Source organism: Trichosurus vulpecula, chromosome 9 (genome assembly GCF_011100635.1).
Source record: "Trichosurus vulpecula isolate mTriVul1 chromosome 9, mTriVul1.pri, whole genome shotgun sequence".
Classification (NCBI taxonomy): domain Eukaryota; kingdom Metazoa; phylum Chordata; class Mammalia; order Diprotodontia; family Phalangeridae; genus Trichosurus; species Trichosurus vulpecula.
This window is the reverse complement of record NC_050581.1, coordinates 63,737,251-63,761,482: the sequence shown is the minus strand read 5'-3', so window position 1 is coordinate 63,761,482 and position 24,232 is coordinate 63,737,251.

The window sequence follows — 24,232 nt, the reverse complement described above, 5'->3', positions numbered from 1 at the left end:
TTCTATCCTATCCTATCCTGTCCTGTCCTGTTCTGTCCTGTCCTGTCCTATCCTATCCTATCCTATCCTATCCTATCCTGTCCTGTCCTAGCCTAGCCTAGCCTATCCTATCCTATCCTATCCTATCCTATCTTGTCCTATCCTATCCTATCCTATCCTATCCTATCCTATCCTATCCTATCCTGTCCTGTCCTATCCTATCCCACCTCATCTCATTCATTCTATCTCATCTTATTGTAGATTAGAAGTAGAAGAGACCTTAAAGGTCCACTAATCCAACTCCTTCATTTTACAAATGAGGAACTGAATTCCAAAGAGGTCAAGTGACTTGTCAGGGACATAGAGGTAACAAGTGTAAGAGTTCTAACTAGCAATTTTGGCACTGGAGACTAGAAGCCTCGGAACTAGGAACCAGGTTCTCTAGCTTCAGGTCCAGTACCTTTTGCGCTGTGCCTCCAACAATTTTAAAAATCTAGGCAGTAGTACCAACCCCAGAGTTAAGACAAAAACATCCAAAATATCCTTCAGGGATGTCATGGCAGTTGTAGATACTTGAGCTTTATTGTCTTTACATATTGGGTATGTTTTTATTTTACTTTTTTCCTTATCTGGCACTGGACCGCCTTGAATAAGTCTAGCAGTCATATGCTTCATTTTAGACAATTAAAAAATGAACAAGCATTACCTCCTTAGAGAAAACTATTACACCAGTTTTTTTCAACTCCATAAATATATAATGTGTGTTCTAAATATGTGGGCTTGGTAAAGAAGGGCCTAATGGATGCATTTTATCGTAAACAAAGGAGATTTACATATTCACTTATTGATAGTGGCATTCTATTAATAATTGAACCACAGTTTCAGCCCAGGATCCCATTCTTCAACTGTGGTTTGTGATGTATTGTGGAATATGCTTTGTGTGGGGAGGTGTTAGTAGAGACAAGCATTGTTAGAAATTCACAACTGCCCGTTCATTTTTATAACGCCATGTTTTTTAAAGAATCACTCATTGAATTCACAAGTAATACAGAATTCATTTGGGTCAAAAGAGGGGAAAACTGTTGTTTCTTTTAATAGTAGGTCAGAATGCACACCCACCAGCATGCTGCTGCTCAGTTGGGCTACCAAAATGGCTAATGTGAAAATATTTTTAATAGTTTCTCATGCAGATAGAAATGATATGAATAATGGGTGTCATTTGGCACAAGTTTTCCATCTTTTAATAATCACTTGCACATCCTAGAGGGCTAACAATTCCATTTCATTCAACCCTAAATGTAAATATTTAAAAATGCAAAAGAATTTTGCAAATGTAAAGAAAAGGAATATGCAGACATTACTTTCTTATCCCCCCAAATTCATCTGCTTAGCACAGTCCCTGGCACATAGTAATCAAAAATAAATATTTATTGGCTAACTGTATGATAAACAAACAAAAACAGAGTAGTTCAGTAGTAACTTGGTTTAGTTTAGAAATTGAAAGATTATAAGAAAGTAGGGCTTGAATAGAAAAGAGGCAGTAAAGATCTATGCGGCCTTGGATAAATTCTTAGAACTCTCTGGGCCCCAGTTTCCTGGAAGGCTTGAGTAAAAAAGAGACCACAAATCCCTTTGAACGGTATTTCTCTTATCTTGTAGTCACAAGATTGAACTAGAAGGAGCTTTATAAGTCATCAAGTCCAACTCCTTATTCAACAGATATGGAAACTGAGGCACAGAGAGGTTAAGTGACTTGTCCAAGATCACAAGTATCTGAGGCAAGATTTGAACCTGTGACTCTCTAACTCCAAGTCCAGTACTTTGTCCACTACACCAGGTTACTTCAGTCATTTTTTTCTGTGATTTAGAGCAAAGGTGTTGAACATACATGTGGAATATAACACTCCTGAGCATGGCCCAAACCAGGTTAAAATGCAATTGGGAAATATTTAACAAAATAAATAAAAATTACAACAAAACCTAGCTAATATTACATTTTAAAATTAAGTCAATCTGCAGTCTACAAGGATCCTTATTTATGGTTCAGTGGCCTCTATTTCGATTTGAGTCGGACTCTCTGCTCCCTCCATCTCTGTTCTCTCCTAGCAGCCGTAAAAAACTGGACTAAGGCTGATTCTCCTCTTGACTGAGAGGAAGAATGTGGGCGATGGGGGAAATACAGTATTGAGGAGGTGGTGAAAATAGAGTATCAGTAGTACCTCTTTTGGACTAAAAAATCAAAATAAAACAGATTCTAACCTCATATATCTAGCGTGGCCCAGTGGAAAGAGTGCTAGGTTTGGTTAGAAGATATAAGTTCAAATTCCCATTTCCCCAAATACTTATGTGACCCTGGGCAAGTCACTTTGACCCTCAGTTTCACTGTAAAATGGAGCGTTTGTACTCAATGACCTCAAAAGAACTTTCTGTCTTCAAGTCTAAGATCCCAGCATCCTCACATTTCTCAGAAGGTGGAGTACTAATAATTATCCTCATTTCACAGATTTGGAACTAAAGCAGGTACGTTTTAAAAGTCTATTAGAATCCAAATTCACTTCTGATCCAGGGCTCTATAGATCAGATGACACCACCTTCCGTTTACTGATAAGAAGGTTGTCACTACTGGTTATGGTGGTGTGCAAATTACTTAAGATGAGCAATGATTTTTGTATGGTTTCATTTGTGACAGCAATGGTCATGCCTATGTGCTTCTATGAAAACTCTCTCAGAATGTCTGATTTTGAACAGATGAAACCAATTAATTTGGTTTCCCTGACCCTTAGTTAGTTCTTTATCAGTTGAATCCTGGATTTTGTTCCACATACAGCTGTTTCATTGTTCTTTGTTGTGTTTTTAATTCTGGGATTTTTTTGAACAGTGATCATTACTCCATATAAATGTGAGAAAATTGTCTGTTTTAAAGAGCACACTTCAATGACTGTTAGATATTCTGTGTGATTTTTAGTGTGGTGAAATAAGATATTTCAAGAAAGATTCAAGTCCATAATGAAAAAGCAACAGTTAGATCGAAGCTTAAGGAATGTGTAGTTAAATAAATGCCAAGAACTGACAACACATTGTTATAAAACAGCCTAATTAATCATCTGAAAATAAGCAAAGTCATGTTCAGAGGCATCTGGCAGCTGGAGAGGGTGTTACTGATTCCTCTCTAGTAGTGGATAGAGTATTGGTCTTAGAGTCATTAGCTATGTAAACCTGGGCAAGTTACAGCCTGTTGGCCTCAATTCCTTCAACTATAAAATGGGGATCATAATAGCAACTACCTCACAAAGTTGTTGGGCAGCTAGTTAGCTCAGTGGAGAGAGCACTGGGTTTGGAATCAGGAAGACTCATCTTCATGAGTTCAAATCCAGCCTCAGACACTTACTAATTGTGTGACTATAGGCAAGTCACTTATTCCAGCTTGCCTCAGTTTCCTCTTTAGTAAAATGAGCTGACAAAGGAAATAACAAACTACTCCAGTATCTCTGAATAGAAAACCCCAAATAGAGTCATGGAGAGTTTGACACAATTGAAAAACAAATTTAACCACACAAAATTGTGAATATCAAATTCTGTAAAGTGTTTACTTAGCACAGTGTCATATAGTGGGAACTTAATAAATACCTGTTCCTACCCTTGTTTTCCCCCTTCCCTTATACAATATGGTATAGGTTTCTTGAAGTTGGAAGAACAGTGGGAAGGCCATTTTCAAAAAGCTACTAACCATTTCTGTGAAGAAAAAAATGCTTGTCATTATTAATACAAAGACTAGGTTACCGAAGTTTAGCAAAAAAGGTAATTTTTACTGATGAAACTAACTTTTTAATTCAAGGATATATTAAAACCACTGTCAGAAGACATCCAGGTGAGCACGCAAGATCTGGACAACTTCATCACACTATAATATGTCCATCCAAAGATGTATTGGGGATTCTTTTCTACTTTCAGTGAGCCTGATTAAATATAGTTGATATACTGAGAAGCAGGAATGTTCCAGAATTATAAAAATTCCCAAATGAAGACGGATACTGAAATATAACCTAACATAGAGCCACACATCAGCAAAGGTTAAGAAATATATCTAAGAGATGGAGATGAACCTGTTTCAATGGCCTGGGGACTCACTTGATTTAAACCTTATTGAAAACCTGTGAGCTATTATCAAAGGTATGCCTAGAAAAATGGACTGTTCATCAAAGATAAGTTTAATAGCCAAGCAATAGGTCAAGTCAAAAAGCATTTATTAAACACCTACTGCATGTCAGACACTGTGCTAAGCACTAGGGACTCAAGGAAAGGCAAAAGACAGTCCCTGCTCTCAAAGAGCTCAAAGTCTAATGGGGGAGAAACATGAAAACAACTATGTACAGGATCCCGTGGATGAATTGGAGACAATCCATTGAGAAAAGGTACTAGCTTTAAGTGGAATTGGGAAAAGCATTTTGTAGAAGGTCAGAGTTAGCTGAGACTTGAAGGAGGCCAGAAAAGTAAGGAGGCCAGAGAAGTAAGGAGGCTGAGATGAGGAAGAATAGCTTTCTAGGCATTGGAAAATTCCAAGAGTTAGGAGATAGACTGTTTGGAGGGAAGAACAACAAGGAGGGTGGTGTCACTGGATCACAGAGTACTCAGGGTTGAATAAAATGTAGAAAGACTGAAAAGGGAGTAAGTGACCAGGTTATGATGGCTTTAAAAACCTAACAGAGGATTCTATATCTGATCCTGCAGGTTATAGGGAGCTAAAGGAGTTTATTGAATGGGGAGGAGGGATGACAGTCTTGTTTTAAGATGATCAATATAACAACTGAGTAAAGCACGGAATGCAGTAAGGAAAGACTTTTGTCAGGGAAGCTGACCAGTTTAAGTCAGTGCAATAGTCCAACTGTGAGGTGATGAGGCCCTGTACCAGGATGGAAGCAGTGTCCGAGGACAGAAAGGGGTGTATACAAGAGCTATCATGGTCTCATGATGACAAAACGTGTCAAAATCTTGTGAACTCAATATAAAATAAATAATTATAGCAAAAAGTATATTTTATATTACATATTACTAATTTTTACAGGTAAATTTTTTATTTTTTATTATAGCTCAATAAGTTTTATGGTTTATTATATCTCAGTAAATTCTAAAGTCTTATTGGAGGACTAGGCAAGAGCTAAGAGGGTCTCAAAGTTGTTTTAATTTGCATTTCTCTAATCAGTAATGATTAAGAACATTTTTTCATATGACTATAAATTGTTTTGATTTTGATTTCTTCATTGGAAGACTGCCTGTTCATATCCTTTGGCCATCTATCAATTTGGGAAATGACTCATATTCTAGATTTAATAAAGTTCTTTATATATTTGAGATATGAGACCTTTATATGAGAAACTGTCTATAAATTTACTCTTCCCTCTCCCCAATTTCATGCCTTCCTTCTGATCTTGGCTACATTTGTTTTATTTGAACAAAAACTTTTTAGCTTAAAAAATGTAATCCAAATTATCCATTTTACACCTCACAGTGCTCTCTTTCCCTTGTTTATTCATAAATTGTTCACCTATCCACATCCGTAAGTCCGATAGGTAACATCTTCCATGTTCTTCAAATTTTCTTGTAATATCTCTCTTTATATCTAGATCATATATACATTTGACCTTACCTTGGTAAATGGTGTAAGACATTGTTCTGCACCCAATTTCTGCCAGACTGCTTTGAGTTTTCCCAATAATTTTTACCAAATAATGAATTCTTATCCAAGAGAACATCATATACAGTAACAGCAATATTGTTTTAAGAACAACCTTGAGTGACTAAGTCTTTTTGACTGTTATATATACCAAAATTAATGAAAAAAGACCTATGAAGGAAGACACTATCAGCATCCAAAAAAGAACTGATAAATAGAAATTTGGATGGAATTGATTTTACATATATGTGTATATGTGTGTATGCACATATATGTGTATACACACATATTTGTGTCTAATGGTAACTATCTCTGGGGGGAAGGAAGAAAAAGAGGAAAAGAAGAAATTTACATGATAACTTTATTCTATATTTAAAAGTAATAGCAAGTTGTACATAATAGATTTGCAGTTTCATGAGCGATCATTTTTTTATTCTACTGTTATGGAAATGTTTATTTCATAAATTAAAAATAAGTAATATTAAAGGAAAAAGAGCTAAAAGGGTCAGTTCCACTTATAGCAACATCTAGAAATCTCCTAGTTCATGGACTGATTTGTTACTAAATCAGTATGTACTCTGAGGGTATGATAAGACTACAGTATAAAGGGGTAAAATCCCAGGAATGGGTCAGTCGATTTTCTGATGTTTTGCCTCTGACGCTCTTGTCCCTGCAGATTTATAAAAGTATAGACATTTCTAAAAATTTTGCTTCATTTGTTTATGATTTATTCCCTGCCAACTTCCAAAATAGACTTAAATCAACAACACATAATCTTGGCAATGTAGAATTACAGTTTTCTTCACAGAATCACAGGATTTTTATGTTGAGAGGGTCCTTGGAAGTCATAGCTGAATAAAAATCCCCTCTCTCTAATATCAGTGAAAAATCTTTAATTAAAGACTTTTGGTGAGGCAAAGCCCACTACATCCCAAAGCAGCCTACTCTACTTTATATTTTCACTGTTCAGTCATTTTGGATTCTTCATGACCCCATTTAGGGTTTTCTCAGCAAAGATACTAGAGTGATTTGCCATTTTCTTCTTCAGCTCATTTTACATATGAGGAAACTGAGGCAAACAGGGTTAAGTGACTTATTCAGGGTAACCCAGATAATAAATATATAAGGCCAGATTTGAACTCAGGAAAATGAATTTTCCTAACTCCAGGCCCAGCAGCTCTATCCATTCCACCATCTAGGCTGTCCAACTTTTACATAGCTCTGCTTTTAGGTGGCTTTAGTTACTAGAAAGTATTTCTTTGATTCAGACTTAAGTCCACCTCTCTGAGACATCTTTAGTTACTCCTAGTTTTGCCTTCTAGGGGAAGAATGTCTTACCCCTCTTCCATAAAACAGTTCATCAGATACAGCTGTCATGTTACATCCTAAATCATCTCTTATCTGGATTAATGTTGCCAGGTTCCTCATGGCATCATCTTGAGGCTCTTCGCTATCCATCCTCTGTGCCTTTTTCAGCCTATCAATGTCCTTCTTGTAATGTAGTGGCCAGAACTGAACACAGTATTACCAGTACAACTTATTAGGTCCAGGCTAGAGTGGAACTATCAGTGTCAGTAATATTTGAATGCTAAGCCTCGTATTTATATGTTCAAAAAAATCAACATAGCAAGTATGATATAGGGAGACGTGGTTAGACAGCAGTTTGAAAAAAGATCTGGGAATTTTTAGTAGGCTTCAAGCTGCCAATGTGTTTGTCCTTCATTTATGAAGAGGACCATGACCTCAGGGAAATGATGACATGACTTGCAGTTGACTTTGATTTGAGTGAGGGAGGGCTGTGCAAAATCACCAGCCTCACTTTCTCCTCCAGAGCCATCTGGGTCCAGTGGTCAGATATTCATCTGGATGACTGGAGATAGCCCAGGATGCAATGGGAGACTCTGGCCCCTTTAGGCTAAGGCCTATTCAGGTTCTCACTTCAAGTGAGGTAACACCTATTCAGTGAATAGGCCTCTTTAAGAAGTTAGTCAAGGGATGGCCCGTTTAATAAAAAAAAAAAGTTAAGAAGGTGATATGAAAGTCAAAAATACTGATGCAATCTTTGGTTTTGGTTTCCGCTGCAAATGAAAGAGGGAGAGAAAGAGAAAGAAAGAACAACTAAAAAAAGAGGTGGAACTGTGGGGAGACCACCGTTTATTTCAATCTTTTATTTCCTTTGTTCTACATCCTTACCACTACCACAACAACAACTAGCATTTATATTATGGCTTAAGGTTTGTAAAGCACTTTATAAATATTTCATTTTATCCTCATAACAATTTGGAGAGGTAGTTATTATTATCCCCATTTTATAGTTGAAGAATCTGAGGCAGATAGAGTGAATTTTCTGGGTTCGTAGGCTAGTAAGTTTGGCCACATTTGAACTCAGTTCTTTCTGACTCTAGGTCTGGCATTCTATCCATTCTGCCACCTAGCATGCATGAGCAGCAATAAGCTTCCTAGGTGTTGAGCCACCCTACAAATTAAGTAGTCGCTTTCCCCCCAATGTTCCTAGGAGTTCTATTTCAGAAAACAATTTCACTTGTTGATGAGAATTAGGTCCAGAATTTCTTTTGTTTTCATTGCTACCTCCAGCTTTTGGGCATTCAAGTTCTATGTCCAGCCAAGAAAGTATGAACCTCTTTGCTCTTGGAGGAGAGAGAACTTTAGCAGATACCTAGAATCCCATGCTTCCATGCTGGGCTTCTGATCTGTTTCCTGTTTATGTTCACAGGACACAAATTATAAGCAAGAAATCAGCAAATTAAAAAAAAAAATCCCACAACATGGTTAACAAAGTGAATCAGAAATTCTAATGCAAGGAGGAAGATTTGACTGCATAGATATCACCAAAATTGAGTGGGCTGGGACTCACAACTGGAATATGATCCTAGATAGGCATACCTTACTCAAAATGAATAGCATAAGTAAAAGAGGGGGGAATAATATCTATTGGGGAAGTATATGCATGTGAGGAAATTCATGAACTAGGGTTGGAGGGATGGGAAACATGCAGGAGACAATTAAGGAGAAGATCATTTAGTCGGGATAGAAACAGAAGGAATATTTGCCTTAGATTCTGAGACTCGTACTCTCAGTATGCTACAGTGTGTAGTAGTAACTGAAATTTGGAACTTGGAGTCATGATCGTGCAATGGCTCTGTATCCTCTTCACTCAAAGTTCCTCCCACTTGTTGGTGGATGGAGGCAGTTTGCTTCTTCCTTTTCAGTTTAAAGCCATTTTGACTAGTCAGTAAACTAGCATTTATTAAGCACCTACTATGTGCCAGGCACTTAGCCAAGCTCTGGGGATGTGAAGAAAGGCAAAAAGTGCCTGCCCTCAAGGAGCTCATAGTCTAATGGATTATTAGATTTGAAAGAGTCCAGAAAGATGCGTTTTATCAGATTTTCTTACATCTACTCCAAGACTGACTGAAAGAACCTTTCATTTCTCTCCTTTAAGTTCTGCTCCACAAATTCAGAGCCATTCTCAAGCACCATCTTTGTAACTAGTTTTTCATTTTGCAGATATCTGCCTTTCTCTTCTGAAGTCCCCCTTGGCTTCGTTTGGTAGAAGTGAGGGAAATACTACTTGTGCCTTGAAGATCTTCAGTTCTTTACTCGAGACTTCTTAATTCCTCAGTCATGCTTTCTATTGTCCTTCTGCAAAAGGCATTTATGCTCGGTTTACAGGATGTCCCAAAAGTCTTAGGGCAGTTTCAAGCTTCAATAGCTATAATCACTTGACGCTACCCTAAAGCTTTAGGGGCACCCTGTATTACCAAAATACATTGTTCAGATTTTTCCTGTCATCTTAAATCTTGGAAATCTGTTAAAACTGACCTATAAATAGTTTGTTTATTTAATGAGCCTGTGAGTTTTCCTTATCCTTTCCCTACTCTGTTCCCCCTTTTCACTAACAACATATTTTATTTACTATTCCTAGCCTGGCCTTGTCTGGTAAAGAACCCTAGATAACAGATAGTTCATAAAGGAATCTCAAAATTATGCCGTCTCTATCTTAAACAAGAGTGTTTCATTGAGGTTTCATCATTAGCCTCTTGGCTATGAAAATGACTTACATCTAAGGGAATATGAGAGCAGAGCCAGAGATCTATAACATTATGTGGGGGCTCCATCTACTACCCTGTCTTATCTCTGCTTAGAAGTCTGCGGCCAGTCCATGGGAATTTACTTGGATTGGTCAGTGGTTCTGCAAAGCAAGGTCAGTGGGTTATTTTTGTATCTAGCCCAGTGATGAGGTCATTGTGCCAGGGCACAGACACTGAGGCACCAGAATCACTTTTAAAAAGCAGCTTCCACTTTCTCAACTGTTAGGAGTCAAGTTGGGAAATTAGGAAAAGAAGTATTTATTTTGAAACCAGATTTCAATTTTTCTGTTTAATAAGGGTAATTAGTAACATATTGGAAAAAAAGAAGATTCTAAAGTAATTGAAGGTCAGCAACCCATATTTTTTGGGTTATCATGAATAGGCAAAAGGGTCTCTGACTCCTGGCAACATGCCTCATACTAAGATCTTAAAGAGGACAACACAGAATCAGGTGAATATTGTTGCAAAATCATCATCCAAATCGTAATGCTGACTTTAGAAAAAGAGTTTGCATGCTGTTTTAAGAATGAGTCATTTGTTTGTCTAATTTTTTATGACCATCTTGAGTCATAAAAATTTAACAGTATTCAAAGTATAACTCTCTGCCTCACTTGTCCCACATAAATGTATCGTATATAACTATCCTTCATATTTGAATATAATGCTCCTGAGTTGGAGCCCTTTCTGTATGTACAAGTGTGGCTAACCAGGGAAACAAGCAACCAACATTCTTTTCCACTTTGTGCACACAAATGTGCACACGCGCGTGCGCGCACACACACACACACACAGACACATTTTAGTTTGTAGATTTGCCTTTGGCTGCTATTTGCAGTGACTGGATCTGTTTCCAACTCTTAACTTTATCCTTAGTCTTTCATTCTTTCCAAATAGAATTGGACCACAGAATGTTAGAGCTTGAAGAGTATCTTTAGATTATCTAATATAATGTCCCCCATTTACAGACAGGGAAACCAAAGCCTTGAGAGAACATCAAAATGTTCAAAATATTTTAGAAGTGAAATTTCTGGGCAGCCAAGTGGGATGGTGGATAAAATGCCAGGCCTGAAGTCAGAAAAACTCATCTTCCTGAGATCAAATCCAGCCTCAGACACTTACTGACTGTGTGACCCCAGGCAAGTCACTTAACCCTGTTTGTCTCGGTTTCCTCATTTGTAAAATGAACTAGAGAAGGGAATGGCAAACCACTTCAGTATCTTTGCCAAGAAAACTCCAAATGGGGTCACAAAGAGTCAGACTCAACTGAAAAATGACTGAACGAAAAGATCTATAAACTATAATACATAAATAAAATGATGATCTTTTAGGAGAAAAGGGAGCAAGAAGAAACATGCCATTGGAGACCAAGGAGAACAGTTACGGCAATTTCCTTGAATCAGAGAAGGGAGAAAGGGTAGTTCGGTGGAAAGAGCACTGCCTGTGGTGTCAGAGAACCAGGGGTTCAGATCTCACCTCTCATGACTTCCTACTTATGTGTGACTTTGGGCAAGTCACTTACCTTCAGTGAGCCTTAATTTCTTCATCTGTAAAATGAGAAGGTTGGTCTAAACTGTTGGAAGTCTGTTCCAGCTCTAGATTAATGATCTTATGAATGTGAGAATATTTGGGCTACAAGAGGACACACACACATATTTAGGATTGGCAGGAGCCTCAGAGTCTATCTTATCCAACCTTCTCATTCTACAGTTGAGGAAACTGAGGCCCAGAAAGGTAAAGTAATCTACTCAAGGTTATTGTGCTAGTTAGTGGAAGACCACTGATGTCTCTCATCACTAATAGCCATCTTTTTCCTGTTTGTTTCATGTCAGGATTGTCTGTCTTGTTGCTGTTTCCCAATGTCCCATATTTAAGTGGCTTCTTCTGATGTGGCTGGAAGCCCTTCTTGGAATCACTCTTTCCTGTTCCACTTGGCTCACTCTCATCCCCAGTTCATTTTATCAGGGCCATTGCTCATCTATCCATCCCACTGTCATCCACTCTCCCCACACATTCCACTATATGAGTTATATTCCAATCCTCATGCTTCTGAGCTAGAGGGCCATTCCTGTTTCTGCCATAGCTCACAGATAATGAGGCTTCATCTGTCCAAGAAGCCAGATGTGACTTCTATAACAGGTCCAATTCTTGAAGTCACACCACAATGGGAGGCTAAACCTTCAGTTGGGTGTGGAACTTTCTGTCATGTTGGTGCCACACTGTTAGCCTCCTACAGGACCTGATTGCAGCTTTGGCTTCTCAATTGAGCTTTGGAAAATGAGCTTCTTGGGTAACAGAACTGAGTTTTGGTTTGTAGCATCATAGCATGAATAAACATGCTTGGATTTGTGTATATCTTCTCTGGTTTAGGCTTATAACTTGTTCATTACATTAGATCAACTCTTTTTGTCATTTGCATGTTTTTCCATATATGATTCAACGGAAAGGTCCTCATACACATCATCACCATAAATCACTACCATCAACAAAAATAGATAGATAGAAGGATAGATAGATAGACAAATCGATTAATTGATAGTAAAGAACACACCAAATGCTAAATAGGTAATGCGGCAGCTAGGTGGTGCAGGAGATAAAGTGCCAGGCCTGGAGTCAGGAAGACTCCATCTTCATGAGTTTAAATCCAACTTCAGACAATTACTAGCTGTGTGACCCTGGGTAAGTCCCTTAACTCTGTTTGCCTCAATTTCCTCATCTATGAAATGAGCAAGAGAAGGAAATGGCAAGCAACTCTAGTATCTTTGCCAAGAAAACTCCAAATGAGATCACAAGGAGTAGGTTATTACTGAAACAACTCACCACCAACAACAAATAGGTGATTCAGACTATAAACGCTCCAGGATTTCAAAGGAAAGAGTCATCACCATTCAAGAGTGGAATAATAAAGGAAACTCTGTAAGATGGAGTGGAGTTTGAACTGGGCCTGAATAAATAATTGTAAAGAATTTAATGAGTAGAGAGAAAGGACAATCCAAGTTGAGGAACAATACATTAAGTGTTTTTAATAATTACATCTGGGAATATGGAGCTGGCAATACATAGTATGCTCAGTGGTCAGAGAGGTGACCAGTGTACCTGGAACACAGGGTTTGTCAAAAGGAATGGTGGGTATGAAGGCTGAATGGGTCTATTGGAATCAGATGATAGAGGGTGCTGAATGCAAAACTAAGGAGTCTGGATTTTATCCTATAGGCAGTGGGAAATTGATTAGAGATTTTTTTAAAGGGTCAAGGATATGTATGTAAAATGTATATTTTGTTACATTTTAAGAATAAGGTCTTATTGCAAATACTTCAAGGATCTGTCATTTTGTGGATGCCTTTTTTGGTGGATTTCTTCCATCAAATGCAGATTACAGCTACTCTCTAACTTAGCAGATGGTCTTTGTGAGTTGATGTGGTCAACAATCAATTACCCTACGTAAATATGTTGATAAACCTCTCTGGACTTAGCTAGAATGAATTGCAGACAAGAGACAAACTATCTCTTATTGGACCCATATCCAAAGCCATAATAAAAACAATGATAATAATAATATTAATATTATATTATGATTTGTGTGTTGAGGGTGGGGGTGGTGGTGGTGGTGTATTTCCATACACATGATTTGGCCTTGCCTGTCTCATTAAATATTTATTAATTGTCAGTTGGGTGCATGATGCAATTCAATAAACAATTCTGACAAGACACAGCACTGTTTTCAATTCAACAAACATTTATTACGTGTTTACAATGTGCTAAGTTTCCTTTCCTTCATATGTTTCCAGCTCCAAAAAGTCTTTCTATGAGATTTATGTGTAAATGAGATTTTTTTAAAATGTACTACTAGAACAAAAGAATTGGGAAACTAGTCTTAAGGGTATTCTAAAAAAAAAGAATATAGGGCGAAGTCTGAGGAACCTCTGCCTACATTATATAAGTGGATTGGGGAACAGAAGGACAACACTCTTGATGGTCAAGCTGTTTTTAACATCAGAGGCCTGCAGCTAAGTTGGAGAGGCAGCATTGTGTAGTGAATGGATGGCTAGTCTATGAGTTGAGAAGAGTTGGGTATAAGTACTGCCTCTGACACATTAGCTATATAACCATGCAAAAGTCAGTTAAGTTCTGAAGGCCTTAAGCAGATCTCTAAGACATAAAGAAAAGGGAAGGAATTTTCTTACCAGGAAGTTCCTCACATCTATGGTGTCAAACTCACATAGGGGGCCACTAATCCATACACAAGGATCCCAGTGGGCTGCCTATTGATTTACTTGTAAAATGTGATGTTATCTATATTCTATTATACTTTTATTTATTTTGCTAAATATTTCCCAATTATATTTTTATTTGGTTCCAACCAGTACTATTGCCATAAGTTTGACACCTCTGTCCTGTACCAGTGAAAATACCAGTCTGGCCTCCATCAAATGATCTTCTAACTCTATGTCCCTTTGGCATATTCTCAGTGAATTCTTTCTTTCAGTATCTATTTTCCCCTCTGGTTCTAGAATATCAGCACAATTTTCCTTGATAATTTCTTGAAAGATGATGTCTAGTCTCTTTTTTGGTCATGGCTTTCAGCTAGCCCATGGATCTACAGTAGTGAATGGATGGCTAGTCTATGAGTTAGGAAGACTTTAGTATAAGTATTGCCTCTGACACAATAGCTACATAACCATGCAAAAGTCAGTTAAGTTCTGAAGGCCTTAAGCAGATCTCTAAGACATAAAGAAAAGGGAAGGGATTTTCTTACCAAGAAGTTCCTTACATCTATGGTGTCAAACTCGGATAGGGGGCCACTAATCCAGTTGTTTTTCCAAAGAGATATTTCACATTGTTGTCTATTTTTTCATTCTTTTGGTTTTGTTTCATTGCTTCTTGGCTTCTCATAAAGTAATTAGCTTCCATTTGCTCCATTCTAATTTTTAAGCAATTATTTTCTTCAATGAGCTTTTGGACCTCCTTTTCCATTTGGCCAGTTCTGCTTTTTAAGGCACTCTTCTCTTCATTGGCTTATTGGACCTATTTTGCCATTTGGTCTAGTCTGTTTTTTAAGGTCTTATTTTCTTCAGTATTTTTTGTGTCTCCTTTACCAAGCCATTGACTTTTTTCATGATTTTCTTGCATCACTCTTATTTCTCTTTCCACTTTTTCCTCTATGTCTCTTACTTGATTTTCAAAATCCTTTTTGAGCTCTTCCATGGCCTGAGACCAATTCCCATTTTTCTCGGAGGCTTTGGATGTACGAGCTTTGACTTGCTATCATCTTCCTTGTCACCATAATAACTTTCTTTAGCCAGGATTTTTTCCCCATTGTTTGCTCATTCCCCTAGCCTATTACTTGACTTTTAACTGTTTGTTAAAGTAGGATTATGCTTCCAGGGTGGAGGGTTTACTGTTCCAAGCTTCAGGGATTTTATGCATCTATTTTCAGAGATATTTCTAAGGACCTGTGTTGGTAAGCAAAATGGGCTCCTTAGCACTTAGTTCAACAAGTGCCCTTGAAGAGTTTGGCTTTTGTTTGCTTTGAGTAATTCAGTGTATTTCATTGAGTCTTACTAAGTGCTAAGCCCCAGGCCCAAACCCCTATTAGGTGTAAAAGCTATGTGGGTGTGGATTGGCAGCTAAGGTGGGGCCCAAGGTGGAGTTAACTCCAGGGAGGGCATAGTTTACATATCTGGGACAGCAGAGGCTTTTAGATCACGTGGGTTTAAGTCGCCTCTTTGTGACAATTCTAGGTCATGTGGGTGAGTCGCAGGTGTGACTCACCCCTGACGCTGAAAAAGATATAAAACCAGGGGTTGGCCTCCTCTTCCCTGGAGCTCATTCCCGCAGCAGTGGTGGCACAAGTGACTCTGGGCCAGCCCTTGTTCTGAGCTCCCAGGCTGAACCTAGATGTTGGTAACTATGAATCTGTATTGGGTCTGTCTGTTGATGTTTGTACTTTGTAATTTGCTCTGAAGTTCAGGGTGCTGTCTTTTTCCCCTGAACTAAGTGAATGATATTTGTATGCTGAATTAAAGTAAGCTTGTCAACCCCTTCACCTTGCTTTCCTTAGTTAACCAGATCAAAAGAACCTGTGCTGTTGGCAGCTTTCTGGGTGCTGGCTGTGGGTGGATCTTACACCCCCACAGAAGCTGCTAGCCAGATTGTTGAAACAGGACCTGTAAATTTTCAGTTCTTCCAAGGTAGTATGATCAAAGGAGAGGTGTTTACTCCTTTCCTGGTCTGTGCTCTGGTCTGTGAGTGACCACAAGCATTCTTTTCTGCCTTGGAACTGTGAGGAGCATCCCTCTCCACCACCATGACAAGCTCCACCACACCATTGCTCCTCCTCATCCCAGGACTGCCACCCAGAACTGTGACCCAGTTCCAAACACAAAGCAAGAGAATCCTGCCTGAGCTCCAGCAGAGAGATCCTTGCAATCCCCCTCTTATCAGCCACTTGATCCCCTCCACCATCTGTGGGCAGAGAGCTCCAGAATCAGCTGCTGTCACCACTGCTGCTGCCACCACCACCCTAGGGCTGTGGCCAGACTGTGCTCCTCTATCACCCAGGTCCGACAGACCTTTGCTACTTACCTGCTAAGTTGTCTTTGCCATCTGTGAGTTGAGAAGTCTGGACACTGCCACAGCTTCCAGTGATTCAGTGCTCTGAGGCTTGCTCCAGCCCAGTCTGTGCCAGCATGACCCCCATTGCACTGCATTCTTCTCTCAGACTGGTGCAACAGTCTGTCAACCCTCCAGGTTGTCTTGGGCTGGAAATTTGTTTTACTCTGTCACTTTGTGGGTTCTGCTGCTCTAGAATTTGTTTAGAGTCATTTTTATAGGTATTTGGAGGGGTTTGGGGGAGAGCTCAAGCAAGTCCCTGCTTTTACTCCACCATCTTGGTTCCCTCTTTGGCATATTCTCATGCAACAAAAGTTCAATGCCGTAGTTTCGCTTCACTTAGAAATGAATGAATACACTTCCTTAATGTCCATTTATTAAGCAAAATTGGCGAGATGACTTTCCAACATTATATGCTGTCTTCTACCTCAGTGGCCTCTTCACCTCTCTGCAGAAAGGAAAGAAGTGCGTTCCGTCATCTCTTTTCTGGGAACAACACTGTTCAATTTTGAATATGCTGCCATATTTGGTGGCAATTTGGTCTTGTTTTTATTTACCTTTCGGTTATACTTATCTGTATTGTATTGGAGAATATAGCAGAGTTTGGTGGAAAGAGTGCCCAATCAGAGCAGCTTGGTTTGAATCTTGGCTGTAACACTTTTATGGTATGTGTGATATTAAGCCAATTAATTTCTCTGGCCTTCAATTTCTTTACCTGCTAAATAGGGCTGATGGACCAGAATCAGGGCTCCTTAAACTGCTTCCACTCATGACCCCTTTTCTCATTTTGGCAGCCTTCATTGGCACGCGCGGTGTAAAGCGCACATGCTTCGTATTCAGAACCAAGGCTCCAGTGAAGCTGCATCATATAACACGGGCAAGTGCTGCCAGAAACACCTCAGATTCATTACATGTTTGCTTTTGACTTAATTTTTTGTCATTGTGTGTTCAGAAACCTTTTGCTGTTGCCAAATTTTTTGCAACCCCAATGAGGTCATGACCAGCAGTTTGAGAAGTGCTATATTAGATGATCTGTGAGGTACTTTCTAGCCCTAAATTTTTGGTCTGTGAACCTTGCACTGTTTACTTCCCAAGTGTATACTGTAAAACCCAATTCATTTAGAAAGTTTAAAAGATGGGGATATTAGGGGAAACTGAACTTTGTTGTGAAATGTAAATGTTGTTCCTGCAGTCTGTCATTGATCATCTGTCTGAATGTAGAACACTTTCTGGCCTTAGTAAGGTCAATCTACTCAACATAATTGATTCTTTCTTTGATAAGTGAGGCTCTTGTAATAACTCAGGGTCATAAATTGCAGCATCATTTCTTTCTGTTTGGTGCTATAGCTATAGAAGATTGGGCTGACCTCAGGATATACCCTAGACATTGACTGGGTGAATTGATTCCTAGTAGAGCTTGTTTTCTTGGCATTTGTCTTTTTCTTCTAAAAGTGGAATACATAAAAAATAATTCAGTTATATGATAGGGCAGTGGAAAGAAGACTAAGCTAGAGGTCAAAAGGTCTGGGTTCTAGTTCCAATTCTTATAATTAATGAGTTGTATGATCTCATCTCTCTGGGCCTCAGTTTCTTCATCTGTAAAATAAATTGCCAAGTCTCAATGATCTCAAAGGTCTCTTTGGCCCCAATAAGTTCAGCTACAGATTGAAAAAAATATTGTTGACATTTTTTCATACTATAATCATTTCCTAATATTACTACCTTTCCTCTACTCCTTCAATTTAATCCTTCCTTGTAACAAAGAAAAAATCCAGCAAAACTGATAAAAATGACTATGTTTGACACTATATGCAATATTGCGTACTGGTAGTTCTCCACCTCTCTACAAAAAGGAGGGAAATACATTTCAGTATCTCTTCTCTTGGAACGAGATTAGTCATAGAAATTAGACTAAATCTGACTGGCTATTTACCATAGTCATTGTCTCTATTGCTTTTTTAGTTCTACTTACTTCGCTCTGCATCAGTTCACACTAATCTTCCCACACTTCTCTGAATTATTCACATTCGTCATATCTTACACTGTAATAACAGCCCATTACGTTCATACGCCACAATTAGGTTGGTTATTATGCAACTGATGGACACTTACCTTGTTTTCAGTCTTTTGCTACCACAAAAAAATGCTGCTTTGAATATTCTGGTTTTTAATGATGATTGTAGCCAATTAGTGTATAAGCTTTTTCTCTAGAGTATGCTCATGCTTGCTTTCACATCTCTTGTTGCTTCCTCAAGCATTGAATACACAACATAGATTGAAAAAGATTGGCTTTATCACTGTCTTGCTTTTTTCTCCATTGGTGACGGGCAAGAGATTGTTCAGATGACTAACAATTCTGACTTGATGAGCCATATCATCATGCTGTAGCCTTAGGATCAGAATGACCTTCTTCGAGCATCCAAACTTGCTTGATTTCTGTGAGACACCAGGTCTACTAATGTACCAATTTTTTAAATAAGGTCACTTTATATATAATGTAGATAAGTGATTCCAAATCTGTGGGACTTAGGTCCCTGGAAGACTGTGGAATTACTGTAAAAGGACCTTAAAACCAGATGTGCACCAAACATTGTTTTCTCAATCTTTACTTAGTTGTAACAACATATACAGCATGATTCAGCACTATAAAATAAACATTTGAAAGACAGAATAAATAAAATGAATGTTATCCAGATACAGAAATTTTCAAATACATGTAGCTGTTTTGGTGATTAATAAAATATAAATTCATTTCAAATGAATGTTTCTGAATTTAGCTTTTAATCACCATGTATTTTTTTCCTAGACCAAGTGTACACAAAGGAGATTTTTGGAGACAATACAATTGTGAGGGAAATGAGAGATTGATTCTCAAAGTATTCGAAAGAAGGCAAAATAATAAAGGCATGAGAAAAATCATAGAGCATATTATTACCAAAAAATGTAACTAAGGGAACATCTATAACTACTGGCCCATGTGTCTATTTTCTCAGCCATTTAAAATTTCTATGGAAATAATCAATACACTCTGGAGGCAGTTTTGTTGTGAGCATTAGAGAAGAGGCAGGCCTTTGCAAGTGATAATCCACAGTAGAACGCATCTTTACAATCACACAATTGATGAAAACATGAAATATGAAAATATGAAATCCCACCGTATTTATTGTTTGTTGACTATGCAAAAGCATTTTATTTGGTATAGAAGAGCATTGTATTTAAAGACTCTTCAACAAGGTGTCCCTCATGCATACGTCCAAACTAAAGACTTCTTGTAAGATATAACAACAGAGACAATCTTGTTCATCAATCCTCTGATGGTTACTATCAGTTGGAGTACAAAGCAGGAAGATATAAACCTTCTTAAGGTATTCACCACTGCCAGGGAGGAGATTCAGCTTAGAGTTCAGCTTGAAGGAGGGATTCCTTATGGAGGTCCTCTTGATACTCCAAGATGTGTGACATAATGATGATTTTCATCAAGCCATGGAACACTGAATAGCCTCCAAAATAAATAATCATTCTAACATGTTTAGTCTAATTATCCAGGTAGGAAAAACCAAGAAGATGAAGAGTGTCTATTACCCAGACTATAATATATAGCTTGACGGAAAACCTATAGATAACTAATATATAGCAATGGATAATATTATCCATTGGCATGTACATTTTGGACTGACACTACAAATAGACAATGAGTTGAGCCCAGGATGGAGCAGGTGGAGGAGAGTAGACTAGATTGCCTTAGGAATCTGCAGGCTTCTCTCCAAAACAAAGGCCCATTTTTTTTTTACTGCCAATATAGTTCCATTGTTACTATATGATTGTGACTCATGAAATACTACAATTTCTGAAGGACTGAAATTGAGGATCATCCATAGAGGAGAGATAACTACCTAGTAGGTGTGAACGGGCTAAAAATATTACAAAGAACTATGAAAGGGGAACAGTATATGTCATTCAAGAAATATATGAGTAAAAAAGAGGATGGTTGGGTCATGGGATGAGACCAAAGGATAACTGGTGGACAGACTCTGTTTCACAGGCATCCTTGCAAGGTTAGAACTCAAAGAATGGCCTGAACAGGTTGGATAGATCCCCTGTGATAAATTTATGGGAGAACATGAGTAAATGTCATAGAGAATGGGCGGCAACATATGAGATATGATATGCTTCCTTTGAAGGACTGCCTGAATTGAGGGCATCCACTTGAATATTTTCCTAATGGATACTAATAGTACAACGAGTATTATGTGGAGGTGTTCACAATTTTTCTAGCATTTAAAAAGGTACCTCACATTAAAAACATTTTCAGAACTATAGGTTGTAAAGACTATAGTAACTAGGGCCTAGTTTATGTTTTGAGAGTTAAGGATTAGTGTCTTTAAGAGTGATAGGATTAGTGAACCACTGACCAAGTCTTTCCAAGACTTGACCACCATTGGCACCTTTGTGATGAGCTATTGTTCTTTAGCCTTTGCTTTTGAAGAGGACCAATGACATCATGAGTGATGTCTACAGTACCACTGTTACCTCTGTGATGAACATTACTTTTGTTCATCCTTCCTTTTAGAAAAGGACGAATAACATCATGAGTGATGCCTTGACTCACATGTGAATTGGGTTTAAGTGAGGCAGAGTCATACAGAGTTGTCAGCTTCTCTCTCTCTTCCAGAGTTATTGATGTCCAGTAGCAAGAGGAAAGTCATGATGACTGGTGATGGCCAGGGATAGAGTGGATGACCTTGGCATCTTCAATGTCTGGCTAAGCTCTAAGGATTCTAAGTGAATGTGACTAAAACCATCACCAAAAACTTTTGTCCTTTTAATTTCTGTGGAATTTTTTACATATTGTTTCATGATTTCTATAAATATGAATTGGAAATGGATTTGAACAGACAATTCTCTGGCTAGCAAGGAGCTATCAGTCAATATCTCTCTCCCTGAAATGGTGTGTAAATTAATAAAAGTGGATTGGACAGACTTTAGCTAAAATGCAAACTAAAGGCTTGTTTGCTTTCAAGATGGTGGAGAGGACTTGACACTGTTCCTTTTACTTTTTCTACATGAAATGAATCTCAGTGATGATGTCTACAGTACTGTGCTGTGTTCACCAAGTTGAGGTTCCAGGAGGGTGACATTACTTGTGTTGTTAATGAGTTGCCTTTGGTGGAAGTCTCATAGACAATAAAGAACAGAACAGTGAGATACTCCAATAGTTCCCACTGGCCGCTTTCTCAACTATTACTTTAATGACAATAATCACAAAGACATCTTGTGCTATTTCCTCTATGAGTACTGAGGAATAGCCAGGCCCATGTAGAGATATATGAGTAGAGGGCAGACCAGGAGCAAGCCTGAGTAACTCAATGAGTTTACAAAGAGCCTTTGGGAATTTAATTCTATCTCCCTACAAAACATGGAGATTTGCTGGGTTCTATAATTCTCAAACATTCCTCCAGAAGGCTGCAGGCTCTCTTTATGGTTCCTCCATTGCCTCCAGCTTCTGTCACCTCTCAGGCTCCATGGTTGACTTCAAATGTAATCGCAATATACTTCTGTCACTGCCATCTATTGAAGCAATCTCATGGGTCCTATGGGAAAAGGAAGGTAATAAGCATTTATCAAGTGCCTACTATGTGCTAGGCACTGTGCCAAGCACTTTACAGATATTATCTCATTTGATCCTTACAACAACTGTATGAGGTAGGTGCCATAATTATTTCCATTTTACAGTTCAAGAAACTGAGGCAGACAGAAGTTAAGTGATTTTCCAAGGGTCATGTATCTAGTAAGTGTCTGAGGCTAGATTTGAACTCAGGTCTCCCTGGCTCCAAGTCTAATATTCTATCCATTGTGCTATCTGGCTGCTTCATGGTTCCATCTTCTCTTGAGTCCATGTGAGACCACTGGCCATTACTGTCAATTCTTAGGCTTCATGAGTAGGAGCATATATTACTTCAATGTATCTTGTCCTCTCACTCTCCAAAGCTACCATTCCCAGCTTTTCCCCATGTCCCAGGACTGACATTTGCTCTGTTTTGGTTCCCCCTTTATTTTCCTTAGCTCTCTCTGCATAGCTCAAAGAACGATCTTATATAGAGCTCAGTACAAAGAAGCTGCTCTCATCCATGACAGTCTGAGCCAATGACATCATTCTAAGATGCTGAGATCAAATAATTCCAAGATCTTCTTCCAAGGAGTGAAGTCTAGGTCTATTTATACTGTGAATGAACTTTTTTTACTATCTGCTTTATGCTTGTGGCTATCCATTATTCCTTTAATACACTTTATTCATTGAGTCATAGTATCATACCTCACAGGTGATTAGTACAACCCTTTCATTTTATGAATCAGGAAACTAAGGCCCAGGAAACTATGATTTTCCCAAGTTCATACAGGTGGCAAGTGACAGGACTAGGGTTTGAACCTGGGCCCTCTGTTTTGAAAGCCACTGCTATTTCCAATGTACTATGTTGTGTCTAGTTCAGCTAACATAAGAAATTAACATTAATTAAATTAAAACTTTGAGAGGTAATTTGGAATCAGGAATGTCCTTATGTTTTTTAGGATATTCCCTGGGACTCCATTAGATTAAGATAATCATCATGAAAATCATAGAGTAAAACGATTTAGATGCTATATTTAGATAGAATGTAAATTCCGTGAGAAGAAAGATGGCTTCATTTTTGCTTTATCGAAGTAGATGAGAGCCAACCTTGAAGCCAGGAAGACCAGAGTTTAAGTCTCATCTCTGACAAACTAGCTGTGGGGCCTTGGGCAAGTCACTTAACCTCAGTGCTCAGACAACTTTCTAAGCAACTTTCTAAGTTGAAGAGAAGGTGCTGACTTGTATTGGTAGAGAAAATATCCTCACTTGGGAATTCCATATGTCAATGAAACCTTAGCTCCAATTCCTGTTGCTACCCCCAGTGTCTATCATAATGCCTGGACCATAGTAGGAGCTTTAAAATGCTTGTTGATTGTTTGATTAGTTAATAGTTTCAGAAGATCGAAGGGTGGATCACATGATTCCTTCATTCCTTCCATCATCTCCCTCCCTCCTTCCCTTCCTCCTCCTCCTCTTCCTCCTCCTCCTCCTCCTCCTCCTTCTTCTTCTTCTTCTCTCTTTCTGTTTCTCTCTCTCCCCCCCACCTCTCTTTCCTTCCCTCTCCTTTCCCCCTCTCTTCCTCTCTTTCTTTTTCCCTCTCTCTTTCTCCCTCCCTCCCTCTCTTTTATCCTTTCCCCTCTATTTGATAAAACCAACCCCTTTACTTTTGTCAGTAAACTGTGACATGGAAATGTTCTGGGTCTCAGTGGAATCCCATCTGCACAGCAGGAGTGCTCTCTGTAAAACAAGCTGTAGATGTGTCCTTCCTGAACTATGTACCCACGGAATCAGAAGTATTTCAAAGTTGGAAGGGAGCTTAGAAGTATTTATACCAGAAAAAGGATTCCTTCTGTAATGTGCCTGCTGAGTGGTCATCCAGACTTTGCTTAAAGACCTCAAGCAAGGGGGAATGTACTCTGCTTTCCACCCCAGCCCCTTCCATTTTTACTTAGGAAGTCCCAGTGGTTAGGAAGTTATTCTTTATGTCAAGCTGAAATCTGAATCTCAGCAGCTTCCTCCCATTGCTCCCAGTTCTGCCTCTTAGAGCCAAAAAAACATAAATCCATTCACTCTTTTACAGAATAGCCCTCAGGTACTTGAAGATCATTACTCCATCTTGACAAATTCTCTGTTCTATATGCTAAGTATGCCTCAAGGGGTGCTTGGGTGTCCTTTATAAGAGGGAGAGGAATATAGTGTTTGGGGTACGAGACTTGTAATCTGGAATTCAAACCCCATTTCGGATACTAAGTG